The sequence below is a fragment of the Benincasa hispida genome, chromosome 2 (genome assembly GCF_027475165.1).
Source record: "Benincasa hispida cultivar pf3 chromosome 2, pf3_genome.v1.1, whole genome shotgun sequence".
Taxonomy (NCBI): Eukaryota; Viridiplantae; Streptophyta; class Magnoliopsida; order Cucurbitales; family Cucurbitaceae; genus Benincasa; species Benincasa hispida.
In genome coordinates this window covers 23,552,545-23,573,188 of record NC_143479.1, presented here as the reverse complement: position 1 = coordinate 23,573,188, position 20,644 = coordinate 23,552,545, and the positions used below count along the sequence as shown (strand labels likewise).

Genomic DNA, 20,644 nt, shown 5'->3' with positions numbered 1-20,644 from the left:
CCTTCATCCACATTTTGTATGCATCACAAACATTTCATGTTGCACTAGGGGTTGAGACTTGAAGAAAATCCTTAGTCAAGATGATGTTGAGGTCGTTAACTACGAAAAAAGTTTTAATCGAATCTTTCCAAATTGTATAATTAAATTTGGTCAAACAAGTAGAGGCAGATGACGGAAAAATACAATTTGACATTTTGCTGGAAAAAAAATTGTTCTACATTAAATTTTAGCATAACTTTATAACATCCAATTAATTTTAGCAATAACTGAATGAACCCCATTTAACATTTAAATTTTGCAATGATGCTTTAGTGATTTAGGACAAAAACCACTGAAAGGTAGTCAGTTGTCCCTTTACTGAACCGAGACACTATCAACCAATTATTACACTAGAATAACTTATTCCTGAAATAATTAGTCATCATTGATTTGGTCAAGAAATCATTAACTAGCTTAACAATTTTTCGTTAGTGTTACCCTTCATTTTAGACCTTAGAGTTTTGCCTCAATGAGCCAACCGAAGAGAAAAATCGATTAGGGAAAGAATTAAAGCGATCCTATCCATTTTTGGAGTTCGTCTTGATAATGATCTAATGCACAAACCATCCAAAGGGGGACGCTCTTAGGGCATCTTGAGACCGTGCAAGAAGATCTCACGGTGCAAACTAATGAAGGAGATCGTAGGACATGTTGACACACATCCCTCTCCCACTTTCTATAAATACTCTCTTCAGTCACCTTGATATTGACCTATGCAAACATCATTCGAAGGGGGGCGCTCCCAAGGCGCCTTGAGGCCAAGTATAAGTCTCATGGTGTGAATATTAAAGAAGAAACTTTAGTAGAAGATTGACGTATCGTATACATCTTTTTCCTCATACTGAGTATTTTAAAATACTTAGGGTTTATTTAACTTAGGAAAAAATATGGCTAATTATTTTTACTAAGTAATTGTTTTAGTTTGCCTAATACTAACTTGCTTTGAATAGTTAAACAATTTTGATTAATGTTCATTAAAAATTTTAACTGTTCATTAAACATTTTAACAAACTTTAATCAACAATTTCATGCTTGTAGTAAATCTATCTAATTCACCTTCTAGGTCAGTTTCCAGGTAGGGGTATTTCGTTTTCGTCAGCTTAAATACCCCAGCCTAGACAGAACTAGCCTTAGACAAAGGTCATTTATAGATACATTTGCTACAATTTTAATCTTTTATTAAAACCAATTTAATCCCATTAAATTGATTAAAAATATTAAACTAATTTCTAATCAGATTAGAAATGTTGTGAACTTAGGTCTATGTAAATCATATTTTAAACTATTTAAAAAATGATTTGAACCTAAGTTTGCATGCAATTTTGAATTATTTATTTTAATTTCTAATTTCATTTAGTTATAACAATTATAAAGTAAAAAAAATGAAACAAATTAAAACCATACATTGCATGTGATACCGTACTTAGGAAAACTTATAACAATTATAAAGTTACCTAAAGTAATGACATGTTTCATACAATTCCTATTTCATTACTTAACATACATAACACTTACATACTAAAGTAATGAAATCCGTAATGACATTCATCCACACATTCTAACCATATATTATAACAATTGCAATATAATGATGCATGATAATGTCATTAATGCATGTAAACATATATTATAATAATTATATTATATGATGCATGAGCATGCTATAAAATTAAATCATGTAATTATATTATAACATTTATAATTTTCATGATGCATGATTAAATGCATAACCTATGGTGGGGTTTTCTATATGGCATACATTATGACATATATGATATAAAAATAAACCATACATCAAATGCATAATTTAAAGAACAATATATGGACCGGGATTGAACTCCTAAACAATTAATTAAAATAATATAACCTTTATATTAATTTAATTAATGGAAAAACTAACTATTACATCAAATAATAGTTGAATCGGTTCAAAAAGAGTGAACCCGAATTTGAACTACACGAATTGGGCCGTCCAAAACTCGAACCGCCAGCAACCCAGTCGCTGAACCACCCGACTTCATGAATTGCCCGTAAATCTCGTGAAGTTTCCATCTCGGAGCATCGTGACGTTGTGCCCGAGCATCGCGACATTACAAAAAAACATCTTCGTCTACTGCATTGTAATGTCCCGACGCTAGGGCACAACGTTGCGAGCAACTGTACAGTCGCCTCCTATACATACGCGAACTCCTTCGTTTTTGCTCCAATTTGGGCCTTGATTTCTCCAGAAAAATGTTAGAAAAGTCACAATTGAAACAGACAAAAAAATTTATAGACCCAATTGCAAAACTAATGCCCAAAACATCAGGCCCTTACAAACCAAATTGTAAATTTAAAGTAGTAAATTCTAAGGACCAATCCTGAAAACATCCATAACTGCAAACCATCATTCACAACATGAACACAATAGAGTAATGCAACCCACCATAGCCTGAATCTAAATTCTAGAAAATAAAAAAACTAAGAACCAAAAACCTTCGCTCTGAACCAATTGAAGGACTGTGAGGTCCAATGCGGAAGCGTAGATCGTGTTCCAATTTCAATTTCACAAAGAATTAAAATACAGTGAACTAAATTATGCATATCACAGAGATTTCATAGCATGCTTTATAAATAAACAGTAAAGGAAAATAGGGTTAGTCATACTTACCCTTAAAGAATTGAATCCTCATGAACCTTCTCCTTCCAATCACCACAAATAAACCTCCTTATTCTTCTTAGGGGTGAGAATTACAAAGAGAGTTGTGAGCTTCTCTATTGATTTTTGGGAGAGGGCGAGGAGATGAATTGAGATTTTTGGGAGATCAAACCAAGAGAGTAACCAACAGACCTTCTTTGCATTAGAAGTAAGAGGAAGAAGAAGATTTCCTGTAATCTCTCATTCCCACATATGTGATTAGAGAGAAAACCAAGGGATGGAGTTATAATTCCCTCCTTTTATTAAATTTAAATTAAAGTAAAACTATTTTAATTTAATTAAAAATATATAATTATATAATAATCACTTTATTATATAATATATATTATACCATATGTTATATCTAATATAACATATGACTTATAGTTTTTATATTGTATCAAATATAATATAACCTATAGTTTGGATTCTCTCAACATTTATGACATTTAATACAAATCAAATTCATATTAAAAAATAATTATATGAATCTCATCCATATAATTAGTATTTGAATCATATTCAAATATTTAATTCCTCTCAAAATAAACTTTATATTATAATGTATCAAACACATTGTATTAATTATATCACATAGAATTGATTTGAATTAATTATATCATATATAATTAATTCTCTCAATTAATTTAAAAAATTCAAATTAATTCAAAATTAATTCTCAATTATCCATGTTGAGTTACAGAGGGGACCTTATGGACTTATAAATTGAAGCTTTAATGGTACTTGGATAATTAATTCAAATTATTCAACATCCATCAGCTGTTCATCACTCCAATAAAGACCAACAACTGCACTTTTCGCACTACAGATATATTTCTGTGTCCATTGGATATATCCAGTTAACGATGCAATGACCTTCTACAAATTGCTCGTAAGTACAACTGGGCCAAAATTATTGTTTTGCCTTTGTAGTTACATCTAACTCCTTAAGTACCACTGATCCCTATAATGAACAATAAGTCATAGTCTAACTCTGAACAAACCCCCCTCGGGCCAAAAGAGGGTGTGATGCCACATTGTTCAAGCCTTAGAATCAGCCTTTAAGGGAGCAATTTATCTACTTATCCCGGCATTAGGAAAGGAGTGAATTCCATCTTGTGTAGCTGTGTTCTCAGCTCCCCAATCAAATGAATCTCTAAAATGGTAGGCATATTGAGTCAGTCAATTGGCCACTCTCACCCATGCAAATCAAAGGACTAGCTTCATAGATAGGAATCACAACTCACTAAGGATTCATGTCATGTCACATATGGTCATCCTGGTGAAACATAAGTCGATAATATTAACGGCGTTATATAATGAGACTATTCATTTCGTGATACAATCTTATACAAACTATTTGTATAGGATACCCCAACTCACATATCTCTACATGAATGATCAGGATCAGATCATTTGTAGTACTTTACAACACTTTGTAACAACTACAAAGTAGACCATATTCATAGTGTCACCAGGATAAGGTACCCAATCTTATCCATCTACTACAGACCATTTAAGTTATCATTTAAACATGATTCACTTGTATGTCTCTACATATATGTTTAAATTACATACAATAACCTAGGATCTTTGTTTTTTGGATTGAGTGCATGCTTATAAAATAACAATTATTTTAATAATAACAATTTTTTTTTATACAGAGTTTACAAACTATGAGAATACAAGAGAGATTTAGGACACCAATCTCAACAAAGACTGTCTTTCTGAATGGTAATCTTAAAGAGGCCATCTATATGCAACAACTAGAGGGATTCATCAAACAAGGTCAAGAGCAAATGATCTACAAGCTTTATCGATCCATTTATGGATTGAAACAAGTATCTCGATCTTGGAATATAAGATTTGATATTGCGATTGACCAAAATGTTAATGAGCCTTGTGTCCACAAGAAAATCATCAACAGTTTAAGAGCTTTCTTAGTGTTATATGTGGATGGTATCCTACTCATTGGGAATAGCATAGGTTAATTGACAAATATTAAAAAGTGATTAGTAGCCCAATACCAAATGAAAGATTTGGGAGAGGCGCAATTTGTTCTAGAGATCCAGATCATCAGGGATCATAAGAACAAAATGCTAGCCTTATCTCAGACATCGTATATTGACAAGATGCCTGTGAAATATTCGATGCACAATTTCAAGAGGAGTTTATTACCTTTCAGGCATGGAGTTGTATTGTCTAAGTAACAGTGTCCTAATATACCTAAAGAAGTTTAGGAAATGAGACGAAACCCCAATGTGTCGGCTATTGGTAGCCTGATGTATGCAATGTTATGTATTAGACCTAACATTTGTTATACAGTAGGAAATGTCAGTGAACATCAGTCTAATCTAGGATTAGATCATTGGATAACAGTTAAAACCATCCTCAAGTATCTTCGAAGAACAAGAGACTACATGCTTTTGTATGGAGCGCTAAGGATTTGATCCTTATAGGATACATTGACTCTGATTTTCAGATTATCGGGATTTCAGGAAATCCACATTAGGATCAATGTTCACTCTTAATGGAGGAACAGTAGTATGGAGAAGCACAAAGCAAGGTTGCATTGCTGACTTTACCATGGAGACAGAGTATGTAGCGACTTGTGAAGCTGCTAAGGAGGCTATATGGCTCAAAAAGATTTTGACAGATCTAGAAGTTGTTCCTAATATGTCCAAGCCCATCACTCTTCATTTTGATAATAGTGGTGTTGAGACAAACTCCAGGAAACCTAGGAGCCACAAGAGAGGGAAGCACATTGTGTGTAAATATCATCTCATCCGGGAGATTTTACATCGAGGACATGCGATCGTCACTAAGATCACTTCAGAGCACGATGTTACTGATCCATTTACAAAGGCCCTCATGGCTAAAGTGTTTGAGGGTCACCTGGAGAATCTGGGTCTACGAGACGTGCATCATCTAGTCTAAGGCAAGTGGGAGATGTTACTGGGCATATAATCTATGCCCTAGTTTATTGTTTTATGTGTTGTACTCTATTGATTCTATGTATTTGTATACCTCCACTAGCTTTAGGACAAGTGGGAGATTGTTGGGGTTGATGTTCTAAATCTCGTGGTTTCATAGTCTGTAAATCATTTATACAAACGAATTATTTATTTAATAAAGTGTTATTTTATTAGACATTTAGTTTGCATTAACCCAAAACCAATAAACTAAGATCATAGGTTATTAATATAGCTTAAACATGTATATGGTAACATACAAGTGGATCATGTTTAAGTGATAACCTAAAAGGTATGTAATAGATGGATAAGGCTGGATACCTTATCCTGGTGACACTACGAATATGACCCACTTTTTAATTGTTACAATTATTGTAAAGTGTTACAAATGAACTGATCCAGATCATTCATGTGGAGACATGTGAGTGAAGGTATCCTACACAAAGAGTTTGTATAAGACTAGACTACAAAATGATTAGTCTCTCTTTATAACGTCGTTACTTGAAGAGACTTACATTTCACTAGGATAACCATAGGTGACTTGACCTTAATCCTGAATGAGTTGTGAACTCCTGTCCATGAAGGCGGTCATTTGATCTGCATGGGTGAGAGTGGCTACTTTATCGACTCAATATGCCTACCATTTTGGGGATTCGTCCGAGTGAGGAGCTGGAAATATAGCTACACAAGAAGGAATTCACTCATTCCCATTGTAAGTGTCAACAAATAAATTGCTCCCCTAAAGGCTGATTCTGGGTTTTGAATAATGAGGCACCTCATCCTTTCACTAGCCAGAGATGGGTGTAGTCATAGTTGGACTATGCCTAATTGTTCATTAAAGGGAGTGATACTTAAGGAGTTAGATTTTCACTAAAGATATATTTCTGTGTCCATTGGATATAACCAATCAATAGTACGATAACCCTTCACAAATGCTTGTAAGTACAACGGGGCCAATTTACTGTTTTGTCCCTATAGTTACATCTAACTCCTTAAGTACCACTGATCCCTCTAATGAACAATATATCATAGTCCTACTATGAGTGGACACCTTTCGACCCATGAGAAGGTGTGTGACACCACATCATTCAATCCCCGAAATCAGCCTTTAAGGAAATAATCTTCTACTTACCCTTGCTTCGGTATAGAGTGAATTCCATCTTGTGTAGTTAAGTTCCCAGCTCCTCAATCAGACGAATCCCTAAAGTGGTAGGTTTGAATCCACAATCTGGACACTCGCACCCATGCAAATCAAATGACCACCCTCAAAAGAAGAAATTCCCAACTCACTCAAGATTGAGGTCATGTTACCTATGGTCATCCTAGTGAAATGAAGTCTCTATCATGAACGGCGTTATAGAACGAGACTAATACACTTCATGGTCTGGTCTTATACAAACTCCTTTGTAGAGGACGCCCCCGTTCTCATGTCTCCACATGAATGATCAGGATAAAATCATCTGTAGCATGTCACAACACTTGTAACAATCTACAAAGCGGGCCGCATCAGTAGTGTCACCAGGATAAGATTTCCCTCCTATATCCATATACTACAGACCATTTTGGTTATCATTTAAGGCATGATCCACTTGTATGTCTACACATACATGCTTAAGTTACATCGATAACTAGAGATCTTAGTTTATTGGTTAGTATTAAAGCAAATAAAACATCTCATGTTTTATAGACAACAGTGAAGAAAATATCTCATATTATTACATCACAAGCGTTTGTTCAATAAAGTGTTTACAAACTACAGAACCCGACGAGAGTTTAGGACATCAACTCCAACAATCTCCCACTTGTCCTAAAGCGTGTGGGATGTACAAAATAACTAGTACAAAACAATAAACTAGGGCACTAAGAACTAGTACAAAATCTCCCACTTGCCCTAGTCCAACCGCGGCCAGTCCCATAGACCCATGCTTAGAAGGTGACCCTAAAAAACTGTAGCTGTAGAGCCTTCATAAACAGGTCAGCAATGTTGTGCTCCAAAGCGATCTTCGTGACTACCACGTCCCCTAGATGCACTATCTCGAATATGAGATGATACTTTCACTCTATATGTTTGTCGCGCTTGTGACTCTTGGGCTCCCTGAAGTTTGCCACAGTACCACTATCGTCACAATAGAGGGTGATAGGCCTATACATGTCTGGAACAACTTCCAGATCAGTCAGGAACTTCCTGAGCCAAACGGCCTCCTTAGCAGCTTCACAAGCTGCTACATACTCGGCCTCCATCGTGAAGTCGGCAATGCACTCTTGCTTAGTGTTTCACCATATTACAGCTCCTCCATTAAGAGTGAAAACTGACCCTGAAGTAGATTTTCGAGAATCCTTATCAGTCTGAAAGTCAGAATTCGTGTATCTAGTAAGGATCAAATCTTTAGTTCCATACACGAGCATGTAATCGATCGTTCTTCGAAGATACTTGAGGATGTTCTTAACTGCGGTCTAGTGATCTTGTCCTAGATTAGACTGATACCTACTGACAATCCCCACAACGTAGCACATGTTTAGTCTAGTACAGAGCATCATATACATCAAACTGCCAACGAAAGATGCATAGGGGATCCATCTCATCTCCTCAACCTCTTGAGGTTTTTGAGGACACATTTCCTTAGATAGTGTAACTCTATGCTTGAAAGGCAGTAGGCCCCTTTTGAAGTTCTGCATCGAGTACTTGAGCAACATCTTATCAATGTACGATGCCTGAGACGGTGCTAGCACTTTGTTCTTCCAATCCTTAAAGATCAGAATTCCAAGAACAAACCGAGCCTCTCCTAAATCTTTCATTTGGAATTAGACCACTAGCCAGTTCTTAATTGATGTCAGTAGACCTACATCATTCCCAATGAGTAGGATATTGTCTACATACAACACTAGAAAAACTACTGAACCATTGATGATTTTCTTGTAGACACAAGGCTCATCGACGTTTTTGTCAAACCCGTACGATTTGATCGCAGTAGTATTTAACATCATCTCGAGATCCATGGCTTTGACCCATTCATCTCGATCAACATCCTCCATTTCCTTCTGATAAGACAACGGATCCTTAAGCTCGCCATCAGCTACCATAGCCAGGATTTTGGGGAATCCCATATAGCAAACAGGTGGGTTCGCAACTCTTCCACTACGTCAAGGTTCCTTCAACTCTTGAGGTAGAACTAGGGGTGTATATAGTCCGAGTTGGAAGAATTTTGAGGACCAACCCAAAAATTCGAGTTGGCTAATAATGAACTATATCGGTTCATTTTTGAAAGGTCAACCCAACCCAACCCAACCCAAAATTTTGTGAGGCTAGATCTACGAGAGGGCGAGGGTTTTCGTTTGGAGAGACGAGCATGATGGACGACAGGAGGGACCGAGGGCGAGGGTGAGGGTTTTCGTTGGGTTTCTTTGTCGGACTGCGACAGATGCAAAAGGATGAGGGTTTTCATGGACTGCAACAGATGTGAAAGGGTGAGGGTTTTCTTTTCGTTGGGTTTCTTTATTAGAATGTGGCGGATGCGATTGACGATCGCGACTCACGAGGGACCAAGGGTGAGAGCGACTGGCGAATTTTCCTCCTTTCCTTCATGAGGGACCAGATGCGCAAAGTGAAAGGATGAGGCTGCCTTTTTTGTTTTTGTTATAGGTCGGGTCGGGTCGGGTCAACCTGACACTGAAAGTGAATAACCCGAGACTCGACCCAAATTTTAAATTTTTAATAATTTCTAACCCAACCCAACCTTTACGGTTAGGGTTGGGTAGTCCAGATTAGTAGGGTTATTGGGTTTTTTGAACACCCCTAGGTAGAACTGACCTACCAAATGAACTGTCATCAACAACGCTTGCTGATGGAGTAGACTCTTCTACAACTCTTGTTAAAGTTTTAGTAGTTTCGTTGGAAAGTTCACACAACACGATCTTTCTATGTGGATTGTGCTCCCTCATATGATCCTCCTCTAGGAAGGTTGCATTCATAGACACACTCTGTTTTCCGTAGGATCATAAAAGTAACCCCTTCGTGTATCTTTGGGGTAGCCTACAAAGAGGCACAACCTCGAATGTGGTTCCAATTTCTTTGGATTAGTCTCGAGCATATGTGCTGGGTAACCCCATATATGGAAATGATGCAAACTAGCTTTATGCCCGTTCCACAACTCCAAAGGTTATGGAGAAGTGACGCAAACTAGCTTTCATGCATGGTTATGGAGAAAACCACCAAAAATTATCTTATAATTGTTTAATTATAAATAAATATAATAACTTATCATATTATATTTATAACCTATAGTTTTAATATCACATCATATGCAACATTTAAACCATAGTACTTTTCTCCTTTACTAGATATAAATTATATTTATATCATTTTCCTCCAATTAATGTATCTCATACATCATGTCAACTATATCATATATAATTGATCAATTTAATCATATCATATATAATCAAACTCCCTCTTGTCAATTTGAACACTTCAAACTAAATCAAAAACTGATTCTCAACTTGAATCCATTGAGTTACCAAGGGGACCTTATAGACCTATAGCTTGGAGTTCCAACGGTACGTGGATAACTGACTAAACTCTTTAGCCACGAGATCCACCATCCGTTAACTGCTGGGCACTCCACTAAAGACCGATAGCTGCATTCTTTTCACTACAGATATATTTTTGTGTTCATCGGATATAACCAATCAATAGTACAATAACCCTTCATAGATGCTCATAAGTACAGCTGGGTCAATTTATCGTTTTGTCCCTCTAGTTACATCTAACTTCTTAAGTACCACTGATCCATCTAATGAACAATATCTCATAGTCCTACTATGAGTGGACACCTCTCGACCCATGAGAAGGTGTGTGACACCACATCATTCAATCCCCGGGATCAACCCTTAAGGAAATAATCTATCTACTTACCCCTGCTTTGGGGAAGGAGTGAATTCCATCTTGTGTAGTTGAGTTCCCAGCTCCTCAATCAGATGAATCACCAAAGTGGTAGGTTTGAGTCCACAATCTGGCCACTCGCACCCATACAAATCAAAGGACCACTCTCAAAGGCAGGAGTTACCAACTCATTCAAGATTAAGGTCATGTTACATATGGTCATCCTAGTGAAGTGAAGTCTCTATCATGAACGACGTTATAAAACGAGACTAATACACTTCGTGGTTCGATCTTATACAAACTCCTTTGTATAGGACGCCCCCGCTCGCATGTCTCCACATGAATGATCAGGATCAGACCATCTGTAGCATGTTACAACACTTGTAATAGGGTTGGCAAAATTCCTCGTGGGTCGGGGATGGGGTACCCGCCCTGACCCGACCTCGATTAATCCCCGATCTCGATTTGATATATTTATATTTTTATAAATATATATTTATAATATATAAAATAATTTATTTATATATATATTTATAATGTATAGTGTTCGATTGGAGCCTAATATTAAATATCCAAATTCTAACTCTAAACCCAAGAAGCCAAACCCATTTTAATTAATAAAAAAAATGAGAAATTTTCGCGGGGAATTAGTAGGGGAATTCCTATGGGGAAATGAGGAATGGGTCCCGACAGGGAATCCCCACCCCCGTCCCCCATTCAAATGGCGGGGACAGAGGCGAGGATGGGGGGAATTTCCCACACAGGGTCGAGGATGGGGGACGCCACCCCGCCCTACCCCGTTGCCAACCCTAACTTGTAACAATCTACAAAGCGAGTCGCATCCGTAGTGTCACCAGGATAAGGTTTCCCTTCTATATTCATATACTACAGACCATTTTGGTTATCACTTAAGGCATGATCCACCTGTATCTCTCCACATACCTACTTAAGTTACAACAACAACCAGGGATCTTAGTTCATTGGTTTATGGTAAAGCAAATAAAACATCTCATATTTCATAGACAACAGTGAAGAAAATATCTCATATTATTACATCACAAGCGTTTGTTCAATACAGTGTTTACAAACTACAGGACCCAACGAGAGTTTGGGATATCAACCCCAACAATCTCCACTTGTCCTAGGGGTAGTGGTGATGCTAAATCACTGTTTACGAAAGGAAAATCTTTCTCGAGAAAAGTGAACTCTAACTTTCAGAAAGGTAATCGTGCATAGAGGGATAAATCTATTATGAGATGTTTCTTGTGCCATAAAGAAGGACATTTCAAAAGAGATTGTCCTGACAGAAATAAGAAACCATACAGAAAGGATTTCAAAAGGCCAAAGGAACATGGGAGAGGAGATGTTTCTATATAGGAGGATAGACTTGAATTCACAAAAATTCATGTGACCACTTAGGAAAGAGCAAATGGCCATGAATCTAAAGAAGACTGTGTGTTAGACTTAGGTTGTACCTATCACATGACATCATCAAAGGCATGGTTTATCTCTTATAAATCATAGGATTGTGGATCCGTTTTTATGGGAGACAATCATGACTGTAAAGTGGTTGGAATAGGCTCAATAGTGTTTAAACTCCAAGACAATAGAGACATACTCCTTAAAGAAGTAAGGCATGTTCCACAGCTTAGGCGGAATCTAATTTCTATGGGAATGCTTGATGACCAAGGCTGCATGTTTATTGGGAAGAATGAAAGCCTAGAGATTTCAAAGGATGGAAGACCTATATTTAATGGGGTGAAGTCTAATGGGTTGTACTTTGTGAGAAATGTTTCATTACTAGCTCAAACACTTGTAACACAGAAGCTTGAAGAGGGTGAGATTGATTTGTGGCATAGAAGACTCTCACATATAAGTGAGAGGAGAATTCAAGAGCTACAGAAACAGGGGTTGATGAGGCTGAATTTCTATGAACATTGTATCTATGGGAAGTCTAAGAGATAGAAGTTTGTGAAGGGTACTCACAAAACCACTGAAATTCTAAGCTACATATATGTTGACCTATGGAGACCTACAAAGATTCCTTCATGGAGTGGTTCAAGGTATTTTCTTTCTCTAATAGATAAACTCAAGGGAAGTTTTGGTGTTTTTGTTAAAATCCAAAGACCAAACATTTGCAAATTTTAAAAATGGAAAATCTATTGTTGAGAATCAATCTAGTAAAAAATTAAAATATTAAGGACGGACAATGGTTTAGAATTCCTAGGCAATGACTTCAATAGTTTTTGTGCTGAGAATGGAATTACAAGGCATAGAATTGTAGCCTACACTTCACAACAAAATGGAGTAGTTGAGAGGATGAATAGAACTATCTTAGAGAGAGTAAGATGCATGATTTCAGAAACTAAAGTGGAAGAGTCTTTTTGGACAGAAGCAGTGGCTACAACTTGTTTTACTATGAATAGGAGTCCTTGCACGACTATGGATTTTAAAACACCTAAGGAAGTATGGTCAGGGCATCCTCCTAACCTCTCTTTCTTAAAGCCTTTTGGCTGTAGAGCTATGAAATGTATGTTCATTGGCTATCCAGAAGGAACTAAAGGGTTCAAGTTGTGGGATTTCAGATCTAATCAAAGCATAATCAACAAAGAAACCCAAATAGAAACCTAAGAACCTGAACCTTAGAACTTAACAAACTATACTCTTACAAGAGTTAGAACTAGAAAGAAAAGAAGGCCATCACAAAGGTACAGAGAGGATGATTATGTTTCTTTTTCTAACCTTTGTGATGACATAAATGATAATGAACCTAAAAGCTATGAAGAAGCAGTTAACAGTAAGGAAAACAAATAGTGGGTGAAGGCAATGAATAATGAAATGAGCTCCTTGTATAAAAATGAGACATGGACTTTGACTACTTTACCTCCTAAATAGAAAGTTGTGCCATGCAAGTGGTTATTTAAGAAAAAGTTGGGGAAGGAAGATGAAGGTGGAGTGAGATATAAAGCTAGACTAGTAGCTAAGGGATGCACTAAAAAAGAAGGACTAGACTACAATGATATCTTCTCCCCTATGGTGATGCATACTTCAATAAGAGTGCTCCTAGCTATTGTAGCTTGCAAAAACTTAGAGCTAAAACAGCTAGATGTGACCACAACTTTCCTATATGAAAAGCTAGAAGAAACTATCTATATGTCTCAGCCTGAAAGTTACAAGAAAAATGGGTCAGAAGATCTAGTTTGTTTGATAAAGAAGTCCCTATATGGGCTTAAACAGTTTCCAAGGTGTTGATATAATTGTTTTGATGAGTTTATATCGAGCCTAAAGTTCAGAAGAAGCATCTATGAGTCTTGTGTCTACATAAGGAAGTGTGAAAATAAGGAAGAAGTCTATCTTATACTATATGTAGATGATATGTTATTGGCAGGAAGTAATATGGATGAATTAAATGAAACTAAAGCTCAAATGAGCAAGGAATTTGATATGAAAGACATAGGAGCTACAAGGAAAATTCTAGGGATGGAAATCTACAGAAACAGAAATAAGGGAGAGTTGTTCCTATTTCAGTCAGACTATGCAACCAAAGTATTAAAGAGGTTTAACATGGAAAATGCCAAGGCTGTGTGCACCCCTTTAGCTCAACATTTTAAACTATCTGCCAAAGACTCTCCATCCACTAAATAACAAAAGAAAGTAAATGGAGAGAATTCCCTATTCAAGTGCCACAGGTAGCCTAATGTACTTGGTGTGCACAAGACCTGGTTTAGCTCACTGTTCCAGCTTTAGTAAGTAGGTATATGGGAAATCTAGGGAAAGGCACATTGGGAGGCAACAAAGTGGGTATTTAGATACCTAGTGGGCACTCAAAAGAAGGGCCTCTTATATAGACACCCTGATTCAACTAGCCTAAGTCTAATGGGCTACTTTGACTCAAACTTTGCTTGTGATAGAGACAAAAGAAGGTCATTCACAAGGTAAATTTTCCAATTTGGAGGTAATACTATCATATGGAAATCTATTCTAAAGTCCATTGTAGCTTTATCTACAATAGAGGCTGAATTTATTGCATTAACAGAGGCTGCCCAAATAAGCTAAATGGCTACAAGGACTTCTATCAGACTTTGGGTTTAATCAGAAGATAATAAGCATTAAATGTGACAATCAAAGTGCTATTTGCCTAATTAAAAACCCTCAGTTTCATGACAGAACCAAACATATGGATATATGAATGCATTTCATCAGAAATGAAATAGAAAAAGCTGAAATAAAAATTGTGAAAGTTAAGACAGAAGAAAAATTATCTCATTTTCAGACTAAAGTTGTGCCTCGGTTCAAGCTAGAATATTGTCTGGGTCCACTTAAAATAATAGACCATCTAACTGAAGGGTGAAGCTACAAAACAAAGTCAAGGTATGAGTAATTTTTAGCTCAAGGTGGAGAGTTGTAAAAGAAACTGAGCTAAACAATTACCTTTAAACTTCAAAGCTAAAGTTACAATTCATGTATACTTATTACAAGAAAACAGAAAATTTTTACTATTTGTTGAAACAATAAATAATCTAAAAAAATTGTTTTTTAGCTTACCTATTTTGTAACCTCTTTACAAACATATTTGTGTATATAACACGTATATAAAACAGATCTGGAAGGAAAAATAAAGATGACAAAAGAAATTTGAAAAGATCTGAAATACCTTAAAAAATCTCTTAAAAAAAAAAAAAAAGAAAAAACCCATACCTTTGACAGTGGATGTAGGTCTATTAGACCGAACCACTATAATCCTTATGCAGATCTTCTTCTTCTCTCTCCATCTCAGAAGTTGTATGCTTATTTTCTTTATTAAATTTTTTTTTTTTCGATCTACATGAAATGATCAAGAACAAGAGAGAGAAGTTAGAGAGCTTTAGAACCCTAACTGAGAGAATGAAATTGACACCATGAGGAAATAAGGCTGGTTACCTGGAATTTTTACTCAATTTGTTTTTCTCTGCTAAGTGGCTGAAGGTGAATCACATATGGAAATTTTTTGTCTTTGTTTCTGAGCTAGATGAAGTGGTACTCTTTTTATTGTGCATCTATAAAGAAAGAAAATCTTATTAAAGAAGGCTCATTTGTTTTAATAGTATACAATAAAAAATAGCCATGCTTACTCAATCAATAAATATTTAGTTGAATTTTAACCATTTGTTTAATAATCTATAAGCCGAGTTATGTTAGTTGAAAAAAAATACATGGTTTATTTTATAATTTGTATGAGATTTTTGTTTTAGACAACCAAATTGAAACAAAACTACGAGATAATATGTTCAATAAGAAAAGAAAAATCTCTAAAAATACAAGGAAACGATCCCAAAGAAAAATTCTTACGCCACGAAACACTTGATCAAGAACCTCCTTTTAGAGACAGCTCATGAGGAGCTAGTTGTAGGCATGGGGCACGTGCTGGTAGGCAATAGAATGGAAGGAAGAAGCAATCTTCCTGATAACATCAACACACATGGTATTCCATTCTTGCTACCAAACGAAGGCCTTCAAAAATGGCTAAGGCTTCTGCTTTTGAGTGGCTTAAGAATAGGTTTCAAAAATCATGCATAGATGCAAGCATGGTCTTAGTCGAAGATCCAATAATTCCACCAAAGCCCACAACAAAGGTTTCCATTCTGCAAGTTGCGTCAATATGTATTATACTCAAGTTTTGATCAGATATGTTATAAATTGGGGAATCAATGATAGAAATAAAGTTTTCTTTTGGGTCCACCCCAAGCTTCACCCCATACTCGATGATCCACTCACACAGTCCAAAAATCTAAAACATGCATGTGCTTTACTTCTGAAAAACAATTACCAGGAAACAAAATTGACTAAACTTTCCTTACTCTTCGGCAACCAAAAAGAGCATGAATAACTGTTTCTTTCTTCCTTCGACAAATTGGGCATCCATGGTCAACCTCCAAACCTCGTGATCCAAGGTTAACCATAGTAGGAATACAATTACGACACACCTTCCAGGTAAACACAACAATTTTGTAAGGAATTTTGATTGTCCACAATCTCATCCACCAATTCGATAAACTCGATACTTGAGAAGAACTGGATCCACATCCCCAAAAACGATCCATAATAGCACATTTATGTCTGCTTTTAACCGAGTATTTCCCATTTTTTACTATAGTTCCATATCCATTCATCTTCCCTATTTGTCATACTAATGGAGATTTTAATCATCTCCATAACATCCTCATAGGTGAAAAATGATCTCAATAGATACTGATCCACATTCCGAAGGGGATATAAAATCAGCCGACCAACGCCTATCATTCGAACCACAAAAAGATATAACCTTGAAAGTAGAAGATGTAGGGATCTATGGGTCCAAAAAAGCTAAAGTTGTTCTCCCATTGCCGATGGCTTTTCTGATGCCTTTCTTCAACACCTCTCTCCCCCAACATAACCCTTTCCAAAAGAATGAATCAAACTTTGAGTAGGAGACCTCCAAAACAGAGCACGTCGGAAAATATCTCCCTTTTAACACCCTACTAAACAGAGAGAGGGGGTTCTTAAGAATCCTCCAAACCTGTTTGGCAAAGAAGAGCTTGGTTAAAAATTTCAAGATCTTTGAAATTCAGATCCCCAGTTCTTTTGGTAAACGCAGCTTATCCCACCGCATCGAATGAATTTTCCTTTTTTTCTTCAGAAAAGCCCCATCAAAATCTCACACATAACTTCATAATATCCGAACGTAAACATTTAGGAAGACGGAAGCAACTTATAGCATAAGTGGGAATTGCTTGAGCAATACTCTTAATCAGATTTTCTTTAGCCCCCACTGAAAAGTGTTTATCTTTAATTGTCTTAAAATCATTCATCCTCCTTCTAGTCACACCAGTTAGGAGGCCCAAATAAGAGTCCAACCTATTCACCACCTTCATGTTGATCACACTCTCAAAATAATTTTTGCAATCATCCTGAAACTAGGGGAAAAAAGCATGGTCGACTTAGAAAAGTTTACACATTGTCCAGATGCTCGTTTATACACCTGAACAATCATCTTAAACACCCAAAATTCTTGGTCAGTTGCTTTCAAAAAAATTAAGATTGTCATCAGCAAAATAAAAACAAATGGGTAATCGGAGCACAAAGATTCAACATTGGTATCCTGTAAGATTACCCTTAAGATATTCCCTTCACGAAAGACTTTCGGCACATAGTAAGAACAAATATGAGGACAACGGGTCTCCTTGCCTCAAGCCCCTCAAGGGGGAAATGGAACCATAAGCGACCCCATTGACGAGGATTGCAAGATTCATAGTTGACACACAGTCCATGACCACCTCGACCCAATCTTTATCAAACCTAAACAAATTAAATTTTTATCTAAGAAAAGCCCACTCAACCCTATCATACGCCTTACTCATATCTAACTTCAAAGTAGCAAAACTCACTTTTCCTTTTTTTTTCTTTTTCTCCATTAAATTCATACACTCGTGGCTTATAACATTATTATCACTAATAAGACGTCTAGGAACAAAGGCAGATTGGTTAACAGAACTAATGTCCTTCGGGACCACTTTCAATCTAACAACCATAGCTTTAATGATCAATTTATATAAAATATTGCAAAGACTGATAGAGTGGAAATCAGAAATATACCTGGGATTCTTGATCTTTGGGATGACAACTAGATAGGTTTTGTTCCAGTACTTGATAGATGCCTTCGGTTTAGGATGGTTAAAACACATTCTGATATACTCCTTCCCACAATGTCCCAATATTTTTTTTTGTAAAAAATAACCAAAAATCCGTCTGGATTAGGGGATTTTATAGGATGAAAAGATTTTAGAGCATTCTCCACCTCCTATGTTGTATAAGGTCGAAGGAGCCAATCATTCATATTAGGTGTAACTTTTGGTAGGAGCCCCTCAAACACCTAATCTATCGCTTCATTAGGAGGATTTGAGGTTGTAAAAATATTATGAAAGTATTGAGTAAATATATTTGGAATCGTTTTATCATCTTCAATCCAAACATCTTCATTATTCAAGATACCATGTACATCAAGGTTTGTGAAAACCATACGGAAGTAAGATCGGATCCCAATTTTATTTTTTTACAAAAATAAAACTATAGACTTGAAAACCATTATGCATTCAACAAAACCATCATGTTAAAAAAAAATAAGAAAAGGAAAGGAAAGAAAAGGAAATTAAGGTTAGAGGACTCTTATCCTTGAAGTCACAAAGCTTCACCATAATTCCTCACCAGTCACAATCTCACCGATCTCCTTGGATCACAAATTCCAAAATCACAGTACTGTCAAAAACCCAATTGGACACCACCATTGGATTACCTCGGTATTCTTTATAGGGTGAAAATCCACGAGAGTTTTGTGGACTTCATGAAAATTTTGACAAGAGAATTGTAGATTTTGAGAGGAAAAAAATGTTTCAAAGCACAACACTAGGAGTCTGAGTTTTTCAGGGGAGAAGACGATTTCCTGTAACCCCCTAATTCCCATGATTTGGTGGAGAGAAATAAGGGGAGGGTGCTATGTGTCACAATCGCTCTTTCGGAAGCTTCTCTTAGCGATTGTGCGGCACTTGTTCCCGCTCACGAACAAGCCAGCCAACTCGTATACGGACTGTCGATGGCACACCGAGTGCCTCTTGCAACCTCCACCCCCGTTTTTAGGGAAAACGGTTTTAGAAAACGGGTTTAGAGAAAAGGTTTTCGTAAGAAGATTTGAGAGTGTGTATAAAGAAAGAAAGATTGTAGTAGACTAGAAAGCAATAAGCAACAACAACGGCTTTATAGAGTACTACTCCGGGTATGAGGAAGTGATAGTTAGTCTTATCCCCATATAGTGCATTCTGAACAAAAAGCCAACTGGCGCCCTTGCATATGCAAAAGGGCGAGTGGTCACCTACAATGAAAATGTAAAGAAAGCAAGCTAACTAAACTAATACAATACAGGATATGAAAGTATGCTAGAAGGGGGTAGGATTGGGCATGCGGCCATGGGCAATAGGCCCTGGACAAGCATGACCGTTACATTCTCCCCCACTTAATTGGTTGACGTCCCCGTCAACCGACCTTGTTCAAAACCTGCGATGGCCGGAGCTGCATTCTTCAAGTCTTCGGCCCGCTCCCAACTGATCTCTTCGTCGGGGAGATCCTTCCATTTCACTAAGAACTCTGTCAGTTCTCGTCTGGGTCTTCCACTACGGCGCGTACGTTTACCCAGGATTTGTGCAACTTCTTTCTCAGCAGAACTCTTCATCGTGACCGATGGGTGCCTTAGCATGTTCCGCTGTTCATCCTCGGGTTCGGGATGATAGGGCTTCAGGAGACTCACACAGATGACAGGATGAATCTTCATCCATGAGGGTAACTTAACCCTATATGAGGTTCTCCCGACCTTCTCAATTACCTTCACTGGACCTTCATATTTCCTTACTAGCCGTTGGTCTCTCTGGCCTCGGAAACGAAACTGTTTCGGTCGTAGCTTGATCAGGACCTTGTCCCCAGCTTGAAACTCAAGGGCCCTCTACTTCTTACCAGCCCATTTCTTCACCCTCTTTGATGCTCTTTCTAGGTAGGCGCGAGCTATCTCAGAAGTTTTGCTCCACTCTTTAGTGAAGTTATGTGCCTGAGGACTTTTGCCTGCATAAGGGTGGTCCACCAAGTGTGGCCTGAGTGGCTGTCTGCCGCACCGTTCGAAGGGCGTCTTTCCGATCGCAGAACTCTGCTGGCTATTGAAGCTGAGCTGAGCCATACCTAACAACTCGTTCGACTGTTTCCGACGCTCAGCCAATTCTGGCGGGGCCATCTGATATGCATTCTTGGCAGGCGGCTTTGCCCCTGGCAACAACTCAACCTCATGGTCAATCCCCCTTCGTGGGGGTAAGGACTTGGGCAAGCTTTTCGGCATGACGTCCCGATACTCTTCCAAGACAAATAGATCGTCTTGGGGGATTTCCTCTTCAGTGGACTCAACCGATTCTATCGGGATGGCCATGAACGTGGGTTCGTCGTGGGCCAGGCCCCTCTTCAATTGGAGGGCTGAGATCATTCTCACCCCATTTGGCCGCTTGATACTGGCTTGGACTACGGTCGGTG

General features: G+C 37.4%; 1 long non-coding RNA gene across 1 annotated transcript; it reads right to left on the bottom strand.

The window, feature by feature from the left end:
* Positions 1-1,912: 1,912 nt before the first annotated feature.
* On the bottom strand, positions 1,913-18,788 carry LOC150037744 (uncharacterized). The gene is made up of 4 exons (XR_016527949.1): positions 18,179-18,788; positions 15,488-15,603; positions 15,266-15,388; positions 1,913-2,253 (listed from the first exon to the last, which is right to left on the bottom strand). It is a non-coding gene; the product is annotated as an uncharacterized LOC150037744 (long non-coding RNA).
* Between the last annotated feature and the right edge of the window lie 1,856 nt (positions 18,789-20,644).